Source organism: Anomaloglossus baeobatrachus, chromosome 2, assembly GCF_048569485.1.
Source record: "Anomaloglossus baeobatrachus isolate aAnoBae1 chromosome 2, aAnoBae1.hap1, whole genome shotgun sequence".
Classification (NCBI taxonomy): Eukaryota; Metazoa; Chordata; class Amphibia; order Anura; family Aromobatidae; genus Anomaloglossus; species Anomaloglossus baeobatrachus.
The window spans coordinates 327,560,320-327,583,347 of NC_134354.1; positions in this window are offsets into that span (position 1 = coordinate 327,560,320).

The following is a 23,028-nucleotide window of genomic DNA, read 5'->3' on the forward strand; positions in this document are numbered from 1 at the left end:
CAGGCCGCAGCCACGCCAGGTGCGGCCCGCCAAGCCCAGATCGCTGCAGCGACGCCCAGCCCAGCCTGCAAAGACCCCATCGCAGCTGCGACGCCGATCCAAGCTGCGCCCGAAACGCCCATCCAGGCCGCCGCCATGCCGGGCGCGGCCCGCCAAGACCAGGCCGCCGCCATACAGGGCGCGGCCCGCCAAGATAAGATTGCATCACCATTTCCCCCGGCCTGCAAGGCCAGAGCAGACACCGCTCCCCAGCCCAAGGAGGTCCCTGCAAGGAAATCCCTGATAGGTGAAGACTCCGCATACTGGCAGCTGAAGGCTGACCTGGAGGCCAAGTTCCCACAGGAGATGGTGGATCAGTACATGCTCCCTCCGCACACCCCCAAGAGGATTCCGGCAACCCCTGCAGCAACCACGCCAAAGAGTCCCCCGCCTGGGCCTGCTGAAGAAAGTCCATCCCCAGCACTGCCACCAAAGGAGTGCTCAGAAGAACTAAGGGGGAGGGGAGGCCAGGAAGCTGAGGAGCTGACTCAGGAGCCACCAGCAGTGGATCCATACCCAGAGCCGGAGATGTTGCCATACTCCCGCTGGGATGAGGAAGACCTAACACCGTCTGCTGAAGAAGATCTGCCCAAAAGCCTCACCTGGGAGCTTGTAAGCTGTACCTCGCAGAATCCAGCCCGCAAGACACGGCGCCGTAGCAGAACCCAGTTTTCCCCTGCACCGCCATCCCCAGAGCAGAGAGAAGTCACGGCCCGAGACTTAGAAGAAAAACGGTTCCTGAGAAGAGCCAAAGCACAGGTCAGAGGACCCCTTTGTAGAGGAATTGTGGAAGACTTTAACTTGAAGAGCGGATACGGCTTTATAGTGGCATCAGGTATGAAAGAGGGCATTTTTGTCAATAGACGAGACGTCAGAGCCCACTTGCCCAGAGGACATCCTGGAAGAAACCTAAGGATGGGAGACACAGTGCAGTTTACCATGCATCAAGGCGAAAGAGGCTGGTATGCGCTAGATGTAACGCCATGTCCTAAAGGAAAAGCCACAGGCACAGAAGAAGAAAGGAAAGATAGGGAAGGAACAGAGAAAGAACCTACTGATGAGACTACCACAGACGAAGAAAGAGGTCAAGGAAGCAACAGGTGCCGCAGCCCTACAGGCCCAAGCCCTGGTGAGGAAGAGTCTGCATAAAGTTCATGTAAAGTAAAGCAAGTTACCAGTTTTGAAGTTTTTGCAACGTTTTAAAGTTTAAGTATGTGCCCACATAAACTAATGTGAGAAATGAACCTTAAGGCTATGAACTGGCTATAGCCACAAACTCTCGCAGTGTAAATAGTTACACCAGAGGGCACCACCACCACCAGAGTCAGCCTGTTTAGGGGCTTGGCTCGTCTGCAACCAGGGAGCACGTCCGTATATAGGGCCTTGGCTCACCTGCAACCAGAGAGCATGCCTGTTTATGGGGCCTGGCTCTCCACCACAAAGAGGGTACCTGGTCAGCACCAACTGTGGAGGCCGCCTCTACATCCTGCCAGAAGAGGCTGAAGGCGCGGCTCCACCAGGCCAGGTATACCCTGAAGACCACCAGACCATGAAAGCCGCCTCTACATCCTGCCAGAAGTGGCTGAAGGCGCGGCCAACGTGAGAGGGTTTTGGGTGGGTTAACGGACTTGTGGGTGGAGGGTGGTGATGTATGGTACCTGGTGGTTTTAAAAGTTTTACCATGTTTTAATGTTTTATGCATTTTAAAATGTTGTCTTGCAGCCCGAGGACGTGCTGGTGATAACTAAGGGGGAATGTGGCGCCCCTGACCTGGTCAGGCACCACTGAGTACTGCACCCATGCTGGGGACAGTACAATACAGGTAATCCAGAAGGCTGACCGAGGTGTGACTACACAGGCGCATAGTGATCAGGTCTCACACATGTACCTATGAGAGGACCCCTGGGGATCCCAGGAGGGGGAAAAGCCTTCACCTCCACTGGAATAGTGGAGGGGGCCAAAAGCCTCCATCTCCTCTCAAGGGGTGTGGTAAGAGAGCCTGGTTGCTAGGTGGCGTAGGCAAGAACAGGAGAGGAGGAGCAGTGAGCCGGTTCAGTGCAGAGTCCAGGGAGCTCCGAGGAGAGCTGACCCCTACCCCTGGGGCTGTTGCAGTCTGACAGCGTCTGCGCAGTGGCTACCGACGGGGGAGAACGGTCACCTAGGAGTGCTACCCGAAACCCATCTCCAGCTAGAGAGAGAGCACAGAGTGGGAAGTAAGGAGACTGCTAGGGAGTACCAGGCCCAAACGGGCGGCAGATCCCGGAGCGGGGATAGATCCACCTTTCCTTGCTAAACCTGCCGGTGTGGGGCCCTCAAAGCCCACACCACAACACCACAAAAGCCGCAGCCACGTAGCCACAGTTAGGGCCCATAGTTCACAGGAGGCAAGCAGCTGGAGTGATCTGGCCCAGGCAACAAGCAAACGGCAAACGAAGGGGAGTGAGGCTTCAGCAACTTCCCTGGGTGACCCCCATAGGGACTAAAAGTCGGGGTTACCCCAAACCACTAAGGGCTAAGGAAGGCGAGTCGGTAGTCACCATCATAAGTCAGCCTGAAGGATACCTGGTTCCAGCCTGGTTCATCCCAGCTACGCCCGGGTTACTCACCCTGCCATCAACTGTGAGTAAAACCCCTGAAAGACATCCTGCTTGTGTGGAGTTATTCTGCGCCTTGTGGTTCTACACACCTACACAGGGCCCTGGGGCTTGCCTCACTCTCAGGAGGCTACTACACCCTACTGCACCCACCATCAGCCCCAGGCATCCCTTAATCTGCAGTGGCGGTCCCCACTGACCGCAATTCTGAGAGTGGCGTCACGACAAATAGAAGATTTCCTACCTGTGACAGGATCCAGCCGAGTGGAGTCCCTGAAGGTAATGCACCGACACAACACCGGTGGGGCTTCACACAAGCACTAATCTTTCCAAGGCCTTCATAGCATGAGATGTTAAGGTTACAGGACGATAGTCATTTAGGGATGCAGGAGAAGTAGTCTTGGGTACCGGAACCAGACAGGAAGTTTTCCATAACACTGGTACCCTCTGTGTTTGTAGACTCCATTAAATAGGTGTGTAAAGACCGTACACTGCTGGTCTTCCCCCACTTTAAGGACACGTGGACTGAGTCCATCTGGCCCTGCAGCTTTACCAATGTTAAGTGTCTTAAACTGCCTCCTGACATCATTTTCGGAGACTTTGAAATTAGTCTGCTCATCCTCCAATATCATTGTTGCAGAATTTGCATCAGATTCATATCCTCTGTCAATTGGTGTTACACATGTATTGCTAAATCTATTGAAATACTCATTCATCTCATTAGCCATTACCAAAAACTCGTGTGGTTCATTTACTGTGAGTAACCAAAACATTCCCCTGTTGTTGCTGTACCCTGCACAAGGACACTGGGCCCCGGGGCAACCATCCCTACCCATGGAGGGGTTAACATCCAGCTGTGAAGCCCCGGGAACGCTGTGTCGGTGCATTACCTTCAGGGACTCCACGTAGATGGATCTGTCTGGTCACAGGTAGGAAACCTTCTTTGTAGTTTGTCGTGACGCCACTCTCAGATTTGCGGTCAGTGGGGACCGCCACTGCAGGTTAAGGGATGCCTGGGGCTGATGGTGGGTGCAGCCAGTTGTAGTAGCCTCCTGAGAGTGAGGCAAGCCCCAGGGCCCTGTGTAGATGTGTAGAACTACAAGGCGCAGAATGACTCAACACAGGCAGGATGTCTTTCAGGGTTTTTACTCACAGTTGATGGCAGGGTGAGTGACCCGGGCGTAGCTGGGATGAACCAAGTGGGAATCAGGTGTCCTTCAGGCTGACTTGTGAGGGTGACTACTAACTCGCCTTCCTTAGCCCTTGGTGGTTTGGGGTAACCCCGACTTTTAGTCCCTATGAGGGTCACCCAGGGAAGTTGCTGAAGCCTCACTCCCCTTCAGTTGCCGTTTGCTTGTCGCCTGGACCAGATCACTCCAGCTGCTTGCCTCCTGTGACCTATGGGCCCTAACTGTGGCTACGTGGCTGCGGCTTTTGTGGTGTTGTGGCGTGGGCTTTGAGAGCCCCACACCGGCAGGTTTAGCAAAGAAAGCTGGATCTATCTCCGCTTCGGGATCTGCCGCCCGTTTGGGCCTGGTACTCTCTAGCAGTCTCCTTACTTCCCACTCCGTTGCTCTCTCTCTAGCTGAAGATGGATTTCGGGTAGCACTCCTAGTTGACCGTTCTCCCCCGTCGGTAGCCACTGCGCGGACGCTGTCAGACTACAGCAGCCCAGGGGAAGGGGTCAGCTCTCCTCGGAGCTCCCTGGACTCTGCTCTGAACCGGCTCACATCTGGGACCTTCACTGCTGCTCCTGTCTGAGCTTCACTTTCCTGCTCCTCACTCCTCCACACTCTGCTGCAGACTGTTTACTCCTCCCTCTCCTTTCCCTTTTGTGCCTGCCTACGCCACCTAGCAACCAGACTCTCTTACCACACCCCTTGAGAGGAGATGGAGGCTTTTGGCCCCCTCCACTATTCCAGTGAAGGTGAAGGCTTTTCCCCCTCCTGGGATCCCCAGGGGTCCTCTCAAAGGTACATGTGTGAGACCTGATCACTATGCGCCTGTGTACCACACCCCAGTCAGCCTTCTGGATTACCTGTGTTGTACTGTCCCCAGCATGGGTGCAGTACTCAGTGGTGCCTGACCAGGTCAGGGGCGCCACATTCCCCCTTAGTTATCACCAGCACGTCCTCGGGCTGCAAGACAACATTTTAAAAATGCATAAAACATTAAAACATGTAAAACATTTTAAAAGCACCAGGTACCATACATCACCACCCTCCACCCACAAGTCCGTTAACCCACCCAAACCCTTTCAGGAGGCAGGTCACCGGTCCTTTTGGTAACCAGATCTGGGCCATCTACTTCCCCAGACCTTTCCTCCAATCTGCCTCTCCCGTTGGCCGCGCCTTCAGCCACTTCTGGCAGGATGTAGAGGCGGCTTTCATGGGCTGGTGGTTTCAGGGTATACCTGGCTTGGTGGATCCGCGCCTTCAGCCTCTTCTGGCAGGATGTAGAGGCGGCCTCCACAGTTGGTGCTGACCAGGTACCCTCTTTGTGGTGGAGAGCCAGGCCCCATAAACAGGCATGCTCTCTGGTCGCAGGCGAGCCAAGGCCCTATATACGGACGGGCTCCTCCTGGTTGCAGACGAGCCAAGCCCCTAAACAGGCTGACTCTGGTGGTGGTGGTGCCCTCTGGTGTAACTATTTACACTGCGAGAGTTTGTGGCTATAGCCAGTTCATAGCCTTAAGGTTTATGGTTTTCTCACACAAGTTTATGTGGGCACATACTTAAACGTAAACGTTGCAAAACTTCAACTTTTCAAAACTTTAACTTGCTGTATTCTTTCTTCTTGCTTTATGTGAACTTTGCTCCTTTTTCCTCCTTACCAGGGCTTGGGCCTGTAGGGCTGGGGCATCTGTTACTTCCTGTGCTTTTATCGTCTGTTTCTTGATCCTTTCTTTCCTCTTCTTCAGTGTCTTTGTCTTCATCTTCTGTTGTGACTGCAGGGCTTCTGCAAGGACTTCTAGGACATGGTGCAACATCTAGGGCATACCAGCCTCTTTCTCCCTGATGCATAGTGAACTCCACTGAATCTCCTATCTTCAAATTTCTTCCAGGGTGTCCTCTGGGCAGGTGGGCTCTCACATCCCTTCGATTGACAAAAATCCCTTCCTTCACACCAGGTGATACTATAAAGCCGTACCCTGATTTGAGGCTGAAATCTTCGACAATTCCTCGACGCAGGGGTCCTCTGATCTGTGCTTTGGCTCTTCTCAGGAACCGTTTTTCTTGTAGGTCTCTGGCCGTGACTTCTCTCTGCTCTGGGGATGGCGGTGCAGGGAAAGACTGGGTTCTACTGCGGCGCTGTGTCTTGCGGGCTGGATTCTGCGAAGTGCAGCTTACAAGCTCCCAGGTGGGGCGGTTGGGCAGGTCTTCTTCAGCAGGAGGTGTCAGGTCTTCCTCGTCCCAGCGGGAATATGGCAGCATCTCCGGCTCTGGGACTAGCACTGCTGCTGGCTCCGGGGGCAACTCCTCAGCTTCTTGCCCTCCTCTCCCCCTTAGTTCTTCGCTGCACTCTGGTCGTGGCAGCGCTGGGGATGAGTGTTCCTCAGCTGGCCCAGGCGGTGGACTCTTCGGCGTGGTTGCCGCAGGGGTTGCCTTAGGGGTGTGCGGAGGGAGCATGTACTGATCCACCATCTCCTGTGGAAACTTGGCCTCCAGGTCAGCCTTCAGCTGCCAGTATGCGGGGTCCTCACCTACCAGGGATTTCCTAGTAGGGGCTTCCTTAGACTGGGGAGCGGTGTCTGCTCTGGCCCTGCAGGCCGGGATAAATGGTGATGTAGTCTTTTCTTGGCGGGCCGCGCAGGGCATCGCTGCGGCGGCCTGGTCTTGGCGGGCCGCGCCTGGCATGGCGGCGGCCTGGTCTGTGCGGGCCGCGCCTGGCATGGCGGCGGCCTGGTCTGTGCGGGTCGAGCCTGGCGTGGCGGCGGCCTGGATCTGCGTCGCTGTTGCGGCCAGTTCTTGGCGGGCCGGACTGGGCATTGCAGCCGCGGTCTGAATTGGCATCGCATCCTCAATGGGGTCCGTGCAGGTGGAGCTGGGCGTCGCTGCAGTGATCGGGGCTTGACGGGCCGCACCTGGCGGGGCTGCGGCCTGGTTCAGCATCTCACTCGCGGCTCGGACGAGCGTCGCTGCTGCGGTGGGGTCTTGGCGGACTGGGCTCAGCAGGGTGGCAGCCTGGGTCAGCGTCACACCTGCGGCACGGATGAGTATCGCCGTGGCAGTCGGACCTTTGCGGGCCAGGCGGGGTGTCGCTGCGGCGGCCTGGATTTGGCGGGCCGCACCTAGCGTGGCTGCGGCCTCGCTCAGCGTCGCCGCGCCGGGCGCCTCTTCTAGGACCGCGGTCGTAGCAGCAGGGGTCGGAGCACTTGCGCTGGCCGGGGCAACTCTGGACTCACCCATCGGTGGCACCATCGGGATCTGAGTCGTCGCCGCTCGATCTGGCATGCGTCGCGCGGCTCCCTCCTCGTAGGTCCGAACCGCCGCCGCCATCTCCAGAAGCTCCGTGCGTCCCTCACTGAGCTGTCGCATAATCCTGGCCTCCAGCTGATCGCAGAAGATAGCAAGCTCCCGGCACCACCAGGCAGCAGAGCCTGGTTCTGGGTATCCACGTCCGGACTCCATCTCTTCTCTCTGCAGCAGCAGGCTTGTGGCTCCCTTTCCTTCCCGCCGTCTCTGGACGCTTCCGCTCTCTTCACCAGCGAGGTCAGAACTCTGCAGGGGATCTCTGGGTAGCCACACCTCTTCGTGGGCGGTAACTTCTTCCAGCGCGGGCTGCTGTTGTTTTTCAGCGCGCTTTTCATGGTGTCAATATGGCGGCGCTTCCAATTTTTCAAGCGGACCGCCCAGGCACATGGTCACCTGTTTGAACAGGTCTAGTCCTTATCCTGTTCGTGACGCCAGATGTGAAGCCCCGGGAACGCTGTGTCGGTGCATTACCTTCAGGGACTCCACGTAGATGGATCTGTCTGGTCACAGGTAGGAAACCTTCTTTGTAGTTTGTCGTGACGCCACTCTCAGATTTGCGGTCAGTGGGGACCGCCACTGCAGGTTAAGGGATGCCTGGGGCTGATGGTGGGTGCAGCCAGTTGTAGTAGCCTCCTGAGAGTGAGGCAAGCCCCAGGGCCCTGTGTAGATGTGTAGAACTACAAGGCGCAGAATGACTCAACACAGGCAGGATGTCTTTCAGGGTTTTTACTCACAGTTGATGGCAGGGTGAGTGACCCGGGCGTAGCTGGGATGAACCAAGTGGGAATCAGGTGTCCTTCAGGCTGACTTGTGAGGGTGACTACTAACTCGCCTTCCTTAGCCCTTGGTGGTTTGGGGTAACCCCGACTTTTAGTCCCTATGAGGGTCACCCAGGGAAGTTGCTGAAGCCTCACTCCCCTTCAGTTGCCGTTTGCTTGTCGCCTGGACCAGATCACTCCAGCTGCTTGCCTCCTGTGACCTATGGGCCCTAACTGTGGCTACGTGGCTGCGGCTTTTGTGGTGTTGTGGCGTGGGCTTTGAGAGCCCCACACCGGCAGGTTTAGCAAAGAAAGCTGGATCTATCTCCGCTTCGGGATCTGCCGCCCGTTTGGGCCTGGTACTCTCTAGCAGTCTCCTTACTTCCCACTCCGTTGCTCTCTCTCTAGCTGAAGATGGATTTCGGGTAGCACTCCTAGTTGACCGTTCTCCCCCGTCGGTAGCCACTGCGCGGACGCTGTCAGACTACAGCAGCCCAGGGGAAGGGGTCAGCTCTCCTCGGAGCTCCCTGGACTCTGCTCTGAACCGGCTCACATCTGGGACCTTCACTGCTGCTCCTGTCTGAGCTTCACTTTCCTGCTCCTCACTCCTCCACACTCTGCTGCAGACTGTTTACTCCTCCCTCTCCTTTCCCTTTTGTGCCTGCCTACGCCACCTAGCAACCAGACTCTCTTACCACACCCCTTGAGAGGAGATGGAGGCTTTTGGCCCCCTCCACTATTCCAGTGAAGGTGAAGGCTTTTCCCCCCCCTGGGATCCCCAGGGGTCCTCTCAAAGGTACATGTGTGAGACCTGATCACTATGCGCCTGTGTACCACACCCCAGTCAGCCTTCTGGATTACCTGTGTTGTACTGTCCCCAGCATGGGTGCAGTACTCAGTGGTGCCTGACCAGGTCAGGGGCGCCACACAGCTGCCACTGCATCTTCCCTGGGTGCCCCATAACAGCAGCGGTGGTGTTCTGCATCACGAACTTAATACGGCCTAGCTCGTACATTTACGTCCCCCTTTTCATTCGGCGTGCCCGCGAGACCCCCGGGTCTGGAGACCCTCGAGCCACCCCCCTTAGGAGGTCCGGATCAGAGCAGCGGCGGCTGCTGGCACGGGGCGGCACATTTCTCAGCTCCAATAACCTGAACAGACTGAGCTGCAGTACCACATACACACCATGAGGGAGGGGCCCTGTGTATGTAAGAACTACGGCATATATACTGTAATCCCTTTATTAATCAGTCTGGGCTCACACCTGCTGGCAATGCAGCAAATACTTTTGTTGGAAAGTTTGTAAGATAAATCCACGCCGAATCGTGGTATTCTACAGAACTTCATAATACACACCTAAGCTGCTGCAGAACCTCATCATACACACCTCAGCTGCTGCAGATCCTTATTATACACATTCCATCTGCTGCAGAATCTCATAATACACATCTCAGCTGCTGCAGAACCGCATAATACACCTCAGCTGCTCGCGATAGATTACAATGACAGAATGGCCTTCATACCTACACTAAGCCATTAAATGTGATGTGCAAACGGCAGTGACACCATGTCACATATGAAACCCCAATGTTATTTTGCTACAAGATAAGGAATCTGACAGCTGATTCCTCCTGCACAACCCTCAGGTGGAAGGAATCAGACATCGGCTCCATTATTGCAGTCGTGTATACTTTACTCTGATGCTGCCGCGTTTCAGATAAAACACACATTTAATATCTGGCCAGGGACGATGCTACCAGGATGACGAACCCAAGAGGCCGGTCCGCAGCAGCTCCTCCCTGCTATGCTGCCCTAGACTGATCAGTGTCTCCCCTGGGTTTGACATTCTGCACATTAGGTGGATCCCCAAAGTGTATAATATTTGCTGTTAGGATTTCACTTGCCAATTTGAGGGGCACTGCAGCCAAAATTTGAGATGCTGCCCCCTGACTGCAGGCCCTTTATGCTAATTTTAGGAGGTTTCTCCCCCTGGAAAGACACTCACCAGCTACCCCCGCTCCTGTGGTATGACCTGCTCTTGCCCCGCCTCACGGATATATGTCACGGCGCTGCCCAGCTTCCGGTCTCTCTGCTCCTGGACCCGGACCTGTTTGGCAGCCGGTGGCGTGTACCCGCTCCAGGAGGCGGTAAGAGAGGTATCAGCAGGGAGGGATGTGACCTGCTCACGGCGCTTTAGCTGTGAGCGGCTCCCTCCCTGCTGAGGCACAAACGATGTGTGCCGGCGAGCGGCTTTCTAAGGGAACTACCCGCCCGCCGGTCCGCTTGTGCTCGCTGTCAGTCAACCCCATCAGCAGGGAGGGAAGCGTCCTACTCACTGCGCTGTTAGTTGTGAGCGGCTCCCTCCCTGCTGAGGTTCAAGCTATGTGTGCCGGCGAGCGGCGTTCTGAAGGAACTACCCGCCCGCCGGTCAGCTTGAGCCGCCATTAAGTTTAAAAAGAGCGCTTCGCGCTCTTTGTCTTTGGCCCCGCCCACCAGCTTGTGCTAGCCGTCAGTCAGCCCCAGCCCCTCTTATCAGCAGGGAGGGAAGCGTCCTGCTCATGGCACTGTTAGCTGTGAGCGGCTCCCTCCCTGCTGAGGCTCAAGCTACGTGTTCCGAGGGAACTACCCGCCTGCCGGTCAGCTTGAGCCCGCCGCTAGGTTTGAAAAAGAGCGCGAAAGCGCTCTTTGCTTATGGCGCCGCCCTGCCACTGCCAGCGCGGGGGGGGGGGGGGGGTGCAGGCTGTGAGCTGGCGCGTTCCCTGACACAGCGCAGGCGGAAGCGCTGCAGCGGTGGATCCGCCGGTCTTGTGGCATTAACAAACCCCGCGCGCCTGCCCCCTCCACCGCTCTGTCACCGCTGCTCTGTCGCAGCCAGCACAGGGGAGCAGGGATATTGCGGGGGCAGGCTGCGGGTGGGCGCAGCCTCTGGTGCAGTGCAGCTTAGAGGCGCTGCAGTGGTGTATCCGCTGACGGCAGAAGTCAGCAGAATCCCCTATTGGTATCCCCCAGAAAACTTAATAAAAAAAAAAACCAAAAAAAAAACCAAAACTGCTAGTCATGAAGGAGCTATCCCGGTAAGTGGGGGGAATTAAGGGGTATGGTCAGGGCTCACTTCAGTGCAGGTTGGGGGGGGGTGTTAGGTAAGCTGGGACATGTGCAGGGCAGTATTGCAAGGAAAAGTTGCCAGCAGGTTGCATAGCCTCCACCTGCTGATACCCCACCTCCTTTCACTAGTGCCAGTGATTTTCACCCCCCTCCCCTTTTTTAGGGGCCGGCATGACGCCTTAGTACGAACAACCCTCACTCATGTCACCCCAATCATTTGAATAAACACCAACCCCCTCCCGTGGTAGTGGCTTTGACTGGACTCTGTCCTCTTTACCTGGGGATCTGCACGGGCGTCGGGGCTCTGGGCAACGTGAGTGTCATAGTAGCAGGCTTTTTTCCTGCATAACCTGGCAAGTACCATTATGTGGGAGTGCGGGACGGAATAAGTGCCCCGGGGGAGGGGTCACGTGATGTCACCAGGCAACAGGTTTTCCTCTCAATTCAACATTCTGTAACTAAGTTATATATGACCATCACTGCGGGTGTACTGAGGAAATCATACACCCGTTGTAAAGGCATAGTATCTGCTACTACCTGTCGTGGTCGGCATTCCACAGTCTACTACTTTTACTGTAAAGAACTCTTCTCCCACCGGCTTTTTGATAAAAAAAAAAAAAAAAAGTCGAGCCCAAACTGGATCCCAGATTTTAGATGTAGCCCGTAAAGTGACTTATAGGAGGGTTACAATATGTCGGGCTCACAGGATCTCACCCCTCCTTGTTATACACTCTAACTTAGCGCTGTAGTTGAAAAGACGAAGCTAGGTTTGGTACTAATTTTATGGTAATAGCGAAGTGTATTTATGTGCATCTTCGGGTTTGTTGGATTTTCAGTTTAACAGACGAAAATGAACATGTGAGATGCGAAATTGGCATTTTTATGTAATTGCATAATTATGCCCACTAATATTTCCTGAGCAATTATGTCCACATAAATAGTCTCAACAAAAAAAAAAAAAAAATACACAATTTTAGTTTTGTTCTCAGGTGTGTACAACTTACAAGTGCTTTCCCATATTTTAGTACACAGCAATTATTCTAATACTATACTATAGAGGGTGCATGTAGCTTCATTATTTGAAGCACCTATTATGAATTTAATAAAAAAAAAGAAAAAAAAAAAATATATATATATAAAAAAGCCCCCTCCCTTGAGTTTGCCTTTCGTTTTGGAAGGTTTTGCCGCATGGAAACAGCTTTTATCGGCTATTACCCATCGTATGGAGGTTTGTATCTTTAGGCCCCTGCGGATCCACAGGTATGAACCTCAACTTTGTGTGTAAGGTCATTTCTATTGCTGTAATTGTTTCCAAGGCGCCTTTCCTTGGCTTCCAGTGTAGGACTAAGCGGCAGGGTCACGTTACCCGGTATTGGTACATTCGTCCAACCCTAAGTGCGGTAAGATTAAACTTTATTTCCCGCTACATGGAATCAGGCACTTGAAAAGGAGGAACTGATTGTGTAGCTGAATTTTTCTTTAAGCTTCAACGGCTACATTCGCTTCAAGAGCGGTAACGGCCAAATTGCTGGGGTGTGTGTTTAACAGCAGCAGGTCCGGTTGTTTTGGGTTGGTTTTCAACACAACGGGTTTTCAAAAAAAAAAAAAAAAAGTGGTATTATCAGTTTGTTTACCAGCCCGGGGGGGGGGGACCGTCTAACCACCTGTTTACAACTTCCCTCATCAGTAAGCAGGCTGATTAGGCTTTTCGGTTTTTTAGAATGCGCATCAGCCAACAAAACGTTAAAGTCATAACAGGTATCCAGTTGCCGTGATAGCATTGTTTACCCCCTATTGTTTTTCCAATCCCAGGTATCCTTGCTAACTCCGTCCGCTGGGAGAACTAAGGGTTTGATTCCTTAAAGTCGTAGCGGTACTCCCATTGAAAGGAGGCCGATGACCCGGCCTCCCGTTACAACACAGACATGACGGGCTTATGGTAAGGTATGCGGCGAGGGGGGTTTACCAGGCGGTGAAGAGCACGATGATTTCCAAGCTATCCCTGCTAATATATAACCGGCAGTATTTAGTGATTATACTTCACCAACGGGTACCATTTTTTCCTGTTGCGAGCAAACTGGCACGGGGTTTTTGCCTTGCAATTTTTCAGTTGCGGAACTGGACCTGCGTGACCAAGGCCTAGTGGGACCCACGGTATGGAATGGTTAGTGGATTAGCGGCAGGTGGGTGGATGTCAGGAGGCCTAATACTTCCTGGCTGTTTGTCGACATAAGGGTATGTGCGCACGTTGCTTTTTACCTGCTTTTTTGCTGCTTTTTCTTCTGCGCTGTTTAATGCCAAAATGGATGTGTTCTTCTATTTAAGCAAAGTCTATGGGAATTTGAGTTTCTTGTTCACACTATGTTGTTCAAAATGCTGCCTTTTTGTGGCAGAACTTTGGTCAAAAACTCAGCTTTGCAGTGCAAAACCCAAATGGCAAAAACAATTGACATGTTGCTTCTTTGAAAAGCTGAGTTTTTGACCAAAGTTCTGCCTCAAAAAGGCAGCATTTTGAACAACATAGTGTGAACAAGAAACCCAAATTCCCATAGACTTTGCTTGAATAGAAGAACACATCCATTTTGGCATTAAACAGCGCAGAAGAAAAAGCAGCAAAAAAGCAGGTAAAAAGCAAGTAAAAAGCAACGTGTGCACATACCCTAATAAGGTACCGGGCTGGATGGTTATGCCCATTGTGGACTTGATCTTAAAGCTTAGTCACACAGGCTGAAGAATGACCTACGTCTATCTAACCAAGCCTGTCTCCCCTCACAGTTTTGGGATCTTTTTCCCCCATTCCTGGCGGGTATGCCTGAGGGTGTTAGTGATGGCCCTTAGACGAACAGGGGCGACGGGGAGCATCTTTTTTAACCACGAAGACTTTTTCCCATATTTGGCGGACAATTTTTGGCGGTAATTCGGATGGCTGTTTATTAGGGGTGCGCCAGCTGCAGTACCTGAGATGTAAACACCCCTCTCTCCCCCTCCAGAACTGGGATGCCCCTGAAGCTTTGGTGCAAGGGTGTATGAGCGCGGTTTCAATGGGATGGGGTTGGCAACGCAAATGCATTTTTGAAGGAAGTTCGTACCGAGGTTTGTTTTATAAACGCCACTAGTAGACGCGCAAGAGGCTACTGACTGTCATATAGGCCAGCGTAACATTACATAAGTTCCAGACTTGTGTATTTTAAAAAAAAAAACAAAAAAAAACGTACGTGTGTTTTTGCCAAATCAACCCCAAGGGGAAGAGGGTCTGCTGGTTATGAGAATTTTGCTGGTTTCGAGAGTTTTCCTTTCTGACAATGTTTTCCTTTTCAGATGTAAGTCGGCCTAGTGTTTGAGCTTAGGTCATGCCCATACTTTTCGGGCGGCGGGAAAAGCTGATCCTTGCCCTGGCGGTTGGTCCTTGGATTCCATTGACCTGGATGTGATTGGAGAAGTTACCGGGAGCTGGTTGAGCTGAGTACGCTACCTGAGGTGTTCAGGATTGGTGAGCCGCCTTCCACAGTTTACTTGGCGACCCAAGTAGGCGTCACAGATCTGGTCTCCTGCCACCTAGCTGCGCTCCGCCCCGTACCCTCATCCGGTCGGAGATGTACAACTTTCCCTTTTATGTTCCTAATTGAAGATGGGCCAGCCAGAGGTGATTTTCAGCTCATATTGGAACGTATCTAAGGAAGGATGTGTTACGGAGCTGTCCTTGGCACGGGCAACCAGTGCCTACCTAAGTTGATTCCGTAAATATATAAAAAAAAAAAAAAAAATTGTTGGTGTGGTACCGCCAGCTGGAAGGTGTTAACTTTGCTGTCCCGAAGAGGGAGCGAGTACATCTTAAATGATGCTGTTTTGGAGGTTTGGTAATGAGAAGGTGTGAGGAGATGGCTCTGGTACTGTGGTTTGGTGGGGGTCGCAGCTTGCTAGCGCTGTGCTGCTCCTTGGCGGAAGGGGTAGGAAAAATGGTGGTGAAATACCCGCACCGGACGGCCGGTGGCGGAAACTTTCCCAAAACCCCATGGTGTTGGCTGGTAATGCCTAATTTGAAAGCTGCGACCAAAAATTTATCCAAAGTAAAAGATGAGAGTGTTTTTTCCCTATGCCTCTCCAAAAGTGAATAAGTGAAAATAAAAGCAATTTAACTTATAAAGAACTGTGTGGGGTCTTTCTAGGGGGGGAAAAGGTGGTGTTTGGGTCCTGGCAGTCTGAGGGGCACTGCAGTCAAAATTTGAGATGCTGCCCCCTGACTGCAGGCCCTTTATGCTAATTTTAGGAGGTTTCTCCCCCTGGAAAGACACTCACCAGCTACCCCCGCTCCTGTGGTATGACCTGCTCTTGCCCCGCCTCCCGGATATATGTCACGGCGCTGCCCAGCTTCCGGTCTCTCTGCTCCTGGACCCGGACCTGTTTCCCACCCTCCCTCCCCTTTGTTTTTATGAGTTTTGTGGAGTATTTCCGAGTTAAGTCGCAGCAGCGGAAGGGGTAGGAAAAATGGTGGTGAAATACCCGCACCGGACGGCCGGTGGCGGTAACTTTCCCAAAACCCCATGGTGTTGGCTGGTAATGCCTAATTTGAAAGCTGCGACCAAAAATGTATCCAAAGTAAAAGATGAGAGTGTTTTTTCCCTATGCCTCTCCAAAAGTGAATAAGTGAAAATAAAAGCAATTTAACTTATAAAGAACTGTGTGGGGTCTTTCTAGGGGGGAAAAGGTGGTGTTTGGGTCCTGGCAGTCTGAGTGGTTATGTGATCGACCACCAGTGATTTGCAGACTCTGTGTCATCTGCTGAATGACATCTCCTCCTGCTTTTCTCATTGTTATAATTCTCTCATGTTATAATTTTCAATTTGAGAGAAACAGGAGGAGACGTCATTCAGCAGATGACCACACGTTGCAAATCACATGTGAGCGATTACATGATGACTAGTGATGAGCGAGTACTAAAAAGCTCGGGTGCTCGAGGCTCGGGCCGAGCATCCCAAGATACTCGTGTACTCGGCCCGAGCACCGAGCCCAATGTTATCCTATGGGAGACCCGAGTATTTTTGTGAAATGACCCCCGGCAGCATGTAGAAACCCTAAAAATGTCACAAAAGTCTCAGAAGAGTGCTCAAATGACATGGCAACAGCATGGGGAAGACCCCTTGAAGCATTTATCACTCAAAAGTCACAGCTGTGAACAATTTTGTCCGAGTTTTACGCCATTTTTACGGACTCACCAGAAAACCTTCCAAAATGACACCAAAATGAATTTTCATGGCGGAAATGTTAAGGGCACATACCCAATAGTGAGATAGAGCTGGTGTATGTTACTTTTGGAGATTAATACATGAAAGATTTTACGTAAAAGATTGTGTGGCACTCCGATGTCCAAAACGCACGTTTTGTGCTTTTTACTAACGATGTCGGTCATTTTTTTTTTCATTCTATCTCCCGTCGGTCGGTCTCGCTCTGTCGGTCTCTCTCTGTCTTGTCTGTCCCCCTCTCACAGTCTGTCGGTCATTCTCCCCCCTCTCTCTTACTTACCGTTCCCCAATCACCGGCGCGGCGCTGCACTGCTGTTCACTAAACTCCGGCGGCTTTTCCTCTTTTGAAAAAGCCGGCCGCTCATTAAACAATCTCGTAATCCCTGTTTTCCTGCTTTTCGGCGCCTATGATTGGTTGCAGTGAGACACGTCCCCACGCTGAGTGACAGGTGTCTCACTGCACCCAAACACAGCAGCCGGTGTGTGTGTGTATACTGTGCAGTGAAATAAATAATTAAATAATTTAAAAAAACGGCGTGCGGTCCCCCCAATTTTAATACCAGCCAGATAAAGCCATACGGCTGAAGGCTGGTATTCTCAGGATGGGGAGCTCCACGTTATGGGGAGCCCCCCACCCTAACAATATCAGTCAGCAGCCGCCCAGAATTGCCGCATACATTATATGCGACAGATCTGGGACTGTACCCGGCTCTTCCCGATTTACCCTAGTGCGTTGGCAAATCGGGGTAATAAGGAGTTAATGGCAGCCCATAGCTGCCACTAAATCCTAGATTAATCATGTCAGGCGTCTCCCCGAGATTCCTTCCATGATTAATCTGTAAATTACAGTTAAAAAACACACACACCCGAAAAATCCTTTATTAGAAATAAAAAACACTAACAAAGTCCCTCATCACCAATTTATTAACCCCGACAAACCCTCTTTGTCCGGCGTAATCCACGGTCCTCCAGCGTCGCGTCCAGCTCTGCTACATTCAGGTGACAGGAGCTGCAGAATACACCGCCGCTCCGGTCACCTCCACGCAGCTAATGAGGTGAGTATAGCGATCAGCTGAGCTGTCACTGAGGTTACCTGGATGCAGCGGTGGATGCAGCGGTGGCCGCGGGTAACCTCAGTGACAGCTCAGCTGATCGCGCTACTCACCGCCGCTCCAGTCAGCTCCATGCAGCAATTGAGGTGAGTATAGCGATCAGCTGCTGTCAGTCAGGTAACTCACGGCCACCGCTGGATCCAGCAGTGCCGCGATTAACCTCAGTGACAGCAGCTGATCGCTATACTCACCTCATTAGCTGCGTGGAGGTGACCGGAGCGGCGGTGTATTCTGCAGCTCCTGTCACCTTCATGCAGCACAGCTGGACGCGACGCTGGAGGACCGTGGATTACGCCGGACAAGGAGGGTTTGTCGGGGTTAATAAATTGGTGATGAGGGACTTTGTTAGTGTTTTTTATTTCTAATAAAGGATTTTTCGGGTGTGTGTTTTTTAACTGTAATTTACAGATTAATCATGGAAGGAATCTCGGGGAGACGCCTGACATGATTAATCTAGGATTTAGTGGCAGCTATGGGCTGCCATTAACTCCTTATTACCCCGATTTGCCAACGCACTAGGGTAAATCGGGAAGAGCCGGGTACAGTCCCAGATCTGTCGCATATAATGTATGCGGCAATTCTGGGCGGCTGCTGACTGATATTGTTAGGGTGGGGGGCTCCCCATAACGTGGAGCTCCCCATCCTGAGAATACCAGCCTTCAGCCGTATGGCTTTATCTGGCTGGTATTAAAATTGGGGGGGACCGCACGCCGTTTTTTTTAATTATTTATTTATTTATTTTACTGCACAGTATAGACACGCCCACCGGCTGCTGTGATTGGGTGCAGTGAGACACCTGTCACTCAGCGTGGGGGCGTGTCTCACTGCAACCAATCATAGGCGCCTGTGGGCGGGGATAGCAGGGAATATGAGATGGCTGTGTGCAGAGCACAGCGCGCCCGCCGGTATAAAGGCTCGGTCACGCTGTGCAGGCCGGCCAATCACTGCAATTCCACAACTAACAGGGCTGTGGCATTGCAGTGGTCTGCCAGCCAATCCCTGCATGAGGGCTGGCTCTCAAAAGAGCGCCAACATGCAGGGATGAAGACCACGAGTACAGCACGAGTATTGCAAAATTACTCGGTACCCGCCGAGTAGCCCGAGTACAGTGATACTCGTGCGAGTACCGAGTAGTAACAAGCATACTCGCTCATCACTAATGATGACCACTCGAATCAGCAAGTGAAATCATAACAGAGCGTATATTACACACCTTTAGGATATGGCAGGTCAGTATTCAGAACTACATTACACACTATATGTGACAGGTACAGGGCATATGTAGGGTGTATAATAAATATATATGTATCTATTACCCCCTACATATGCTCTGCAGCCACTCTGTCCACAGCTGTAGGACATACTGGCATCATGTCACAGGCTCCACCTGATGTCATTACACTTATCCGGGACCCACAGCTGCAGAGAAAGTGCAGAACAGGGAGCCATTGGCCATCTGCTCCTCGATGGTGTTCAACCATGTGTCGCGGGCGGGGAGGGCGCCGCCACCGCTGCGCTCGCTAACGCTCGGGTCCGGCACTGCTGCGATGGTTGCTCGGTGGCTCGAGCGGTGGGCCGGATCCGGGGACTCGAGCGGTGCTCCTCGCCCGTGAGTGAAAGGGGGTGGTTTGGTTTGGGGATTCAGTCCGTGATGCCACCCACGGTTTGTGATGAGGTTGGGGCACCACCGCTGCTGGTGACGGGGATCCCGGGAGCGATGGCAGGGAGCAGCTGGGATGTTGTTTTCCCCTCCGTGGGTAGGGGTTGGTTGTCCCGGGTCCCGGTGAGGTGACGGGGAGGCAGGGTTGGGAAGGTGCAAGGTCGCGGGGACAGCGCGGCGCAGTGCCGGATGGCACGGTTGTACTCACTCAGCCACAAATGTACGCAAAGTCTCTGGTAAACCAAACGGCTGGATGGACGGGTCCCGCAGCCGGCTGCTGTAGCTTCTCCTGGACGGTTGGTGGTGGCTGCCTTTCCCTGCACCTTTGTGTATGTTCGGTCCCGATGGATTCCCACCGGTAACCCGCTCCCCAGCATATATATGTGCTGGAGGAGCCCTTTTGCCCGCAGGCTCTGGCCGTTGGAACTCTAGCTGTGGCGGTAGCTGTATTTCCTTTTTCTGGTTGGACGGTTGCCTTCAATCGGGTCTTGGCTGTTAGGGAACCCCAGGGGTTCCGGTCACTGACGGATTTGACCTCTAATGGCGGCTCCAAGCCTGGTCGGGGTCCGTAGGCCTTGCCTGTGTGTGCTGGCTTCACTTCGCTCCCCGGTTCGGTACCGGCGGGCCACCGCCCGTCCCCGGTCCTACGTTTCCGCGTTGATCTGCCTCTCCTGCAGACGGCCACCACTGTCTGCCAACCTTGCTCTTGGTGCCCGGGACACACACCCGGACACGGTCAGTTTGCTCCTCCACTACCACTTTACTCCTCACACTTCCCCTTTCCTAACTGATCTCTCTTCCTTTTCCCGCCTCCAGGACTGTGAACTCCTCAGTGGGTGGGGCCAACCACCTGGCTCCACCCCATCTGGTGTGGACATCAGCCCCTGGAGGGAGGCAACAAGGATTTTGTGTCTGGCTGATGTGCCTGTCTCGGGGTGGGGGTGTATGTTGTAGTACCTGTGATGACCTGGCTAGTCCAGGGCGCCACATTCCCCCTTGGTTAAATGCAGACCATCCACGGGCTGCCCGTCCATCACCGGTTTTATTTTTCTTTTCAACTGCAAAAACATAAAAACATCAACAGTTTATGCATCTTAAATCTTCCCATATGGGAGGCAGGTCACTTAAACGTTGGAAAACAAATATATTTACACTTTTATTAACATCAGACGGACGGCTTCCGCTCTCCCACCCAAGCAACCTAGCCCTGATGCTGCCCCTAAGAAGTGGGCAGCACCCCTTGACCCCAGTGCAGATCCAGGCTGCCCGAGCGGGAACGGGTACGGTGTCTCGCACCCGACTGTCACTTCAGGGGACCCCACGTCCATGGGGGACCCCTGACCCCCGGAGGATTGCCACCGGTTGCGGTAGTGGCAGGCCTGGGCCATCACTTTCCTCCAGGCCCATCCTCCAAATCAGCCTCTCCGGAGGCGGCAACGGAAACATGCCCCAACCTCTTTACAATCCCACAAGTTCGTGGGTGCCCTGCAAGTTCTCAGGCATGTCCATGAAGAGTTCCTCATGCAACGGTAGCAAAGAGTCCCTACGGGGACTACTTGCCGGCAACGGCCAGATCAATCACGGTGTCAATCAGGTAAAACTTCGGTTTGATTACTTTTATCATTCATAAGGGTAACGGTACTGGTGGTTCCAACGGGGACAACGGTGCAACGGAGGGACCGCTGCCTTACTCCGACTCTTCCTCTGAGGTGTCCTCACCCTCCGCTGCCAATATTTCAAACATGCGGTGGCAGGCCTGTTGGGAAAGGGGCACCCGGTATCCATTTCCACCGGCGCGCGGGACATAGAAAGCTACCGGCCCACTGCCGTGACGAAGATTTTCACCCACTTCCTCGGAATCCGAAACTGGCTCTGTATCAGGCCCGGAATCATCACTCTTAACCCCCTCACGGTCAGGCGCCTCCTCTAGGGCCAGGCAGACTGCTGGGGTCTTCTTCTCCTCCGCGCCAGGTGGATCGTTACCAATCACAGCGGCATCCGGGCCTGCAGCCTCCTTCAGCTCTCCGACCTCCGGGCCCTCGGCACTCAGCATCTCGGGCCCCACCGCCGTAGCATGGGGCAGCAGGTCAGGCAGGTTAGCGCTGGGGAGCCCCATGGGTGGTGGCAGGGACGGTACAAGGGTCAGGATCGGACCTGGTCTCCCAGCCGCAGCGGCCGGTCCTTGTGGGACATGGAGGCATGGGTCACTCACCAGCTCCATCACGTCGGCTCCCATCTTGTGCATCTGGGCAATCGCAGCCAGCGCTTCCACTTCGGTGGTCCATTACTCCGCCAGGAGACATATCTGATTCCAATGACGTTTGTTAGACTCAGTTATTCGGGCCCTCATCCACGCCACGGTCCCGGGCACGGGCTGCTGGGCCGCGGGCGGTGCAGGTGGGGTTGACATGGTATCGCAGCTTCAGGGTTCCAGGAACCGGGTTGTTGACAGAGTCCTGGTGTCCCTGCTTTTATGGCCTCGGTTTACATGCGGCCGGACGCCATCCGTCCCCTCTTGGTCTTTTCTCAGCACCTCCTCTTCAGGGGCGGGGCTTCGGCTTTCGCGCCTCCACTGCTCGAGAAGACGCTCGAGCGGAAAAATCTTCGCGCCCAAGATGGCGAATTCTGAAATTTTTCGGCCGGACACCGCCGGCGGGACACAAGGCGCACTTCTACCAGCCGGTAGAACGGTAAGATCCTGTTCGTGACGCCAAGTTGTCGCGGGTGGGGAGGGCGCCGCTGCGCTCGCTAACACTCGGGTCTGGCGCTGCTGCGATGGCTGCTTGGTGGCTCGAGCGGTGGGCCGGATCCGGGGACTCGAGCGGCGTTCCTCGCCCGTGAGTGAAAGGGGGTGGTTTGGTTTGGGGATTCAGTCCATGACGCCACCCACGGTTTGTGGTGAGGTTGGGGCACCACCGCTGCTGGTGATGTGGATCCCGGGAGCGATGGCAGGGAGCAGCTGGGATGTTGTTTTCCCCTCTGTGGGTAGGGGTTTGTTGCCCAGGGTCCCGGTGAGGGGACGGGGAGGCAGGGTCGGGAAGGTGTAAGGTCGCGGGGACAGCGCGGCGCGGTGCCGGATGGCACGGTTGTACTCACTCAGCCACAAATGTACGCAAAGTCTCTGGTAAACCAAACGGCTGGATGGACGGGTCTCGCAGCCGGCTGCTGTAGCTTCTCCCGGACGGTTGGTGGTGGCTGCCTTTCCCTTCACCTTTGTGTATGTTCGTTCCCAATGGATTCCCACCGGTAACCCGCTCCCCAGCATATATATGTGCCGGAAGAGCCCTTTTGCCCGCAGGCTCTGGCCCTTGGAACTCTAGCTGTGGCGGTAGCTGTATTTCCTTTTGCTGGTTGGACGGTTGCCTTCAATCGGGTCTTGGCTGTTAGGGAACCCCAGGGGTTCCGGTCACTGACGGATTTGACCTCTAATGGTGGCTCCAAGCCTGGTCGGGGTCCGTAGGCCCTGCCTGTGTGTGCTGGCTTCACTTCGCTCCCGGTTCGGTACCGGCGGGCCACCGCCCGTCCCCGGTCCTATGGTTCCGCGTTGATCTGCCTCTCCTGCAGACGGCCACCACCGTCTGCCAACCTTGCTCTTGGTGCCCGGGACACACACCCGGACACGATCAGTTTGCTCCTCCACTACCACTTTACTCCTCACACTTCCCCTTTCCTAACTGATCTCTCTTCCTTTTCTCGCCTCCAGGACTGTGAACTCCTCAGTGGGTGGGGCCAACCGCCTGGCTCCACCCCACCTGGTGTGGACATCAGCCCCTGGAGGGAGGCAACAAGGATTTTGTGTCTGGCTGATGTGCCTGTCTCGGGGTGGAGGTGTATGTTGTAGTACCTGTGACGACCTGGCTAGTCCAGGGTGCCACACATGCATCCAAGGAAATAGCAATGGCCCCCACCACCCACAGGCCCAGTTGCTTTGCCACTGCATAAATTACACCATATACATGATACACATATAGATCTAATATATAAAGCTGAATGTGTGTATGTATGTGTGTGTGTGTGTATGTCCGGGATTGGCATCTGCACTGTC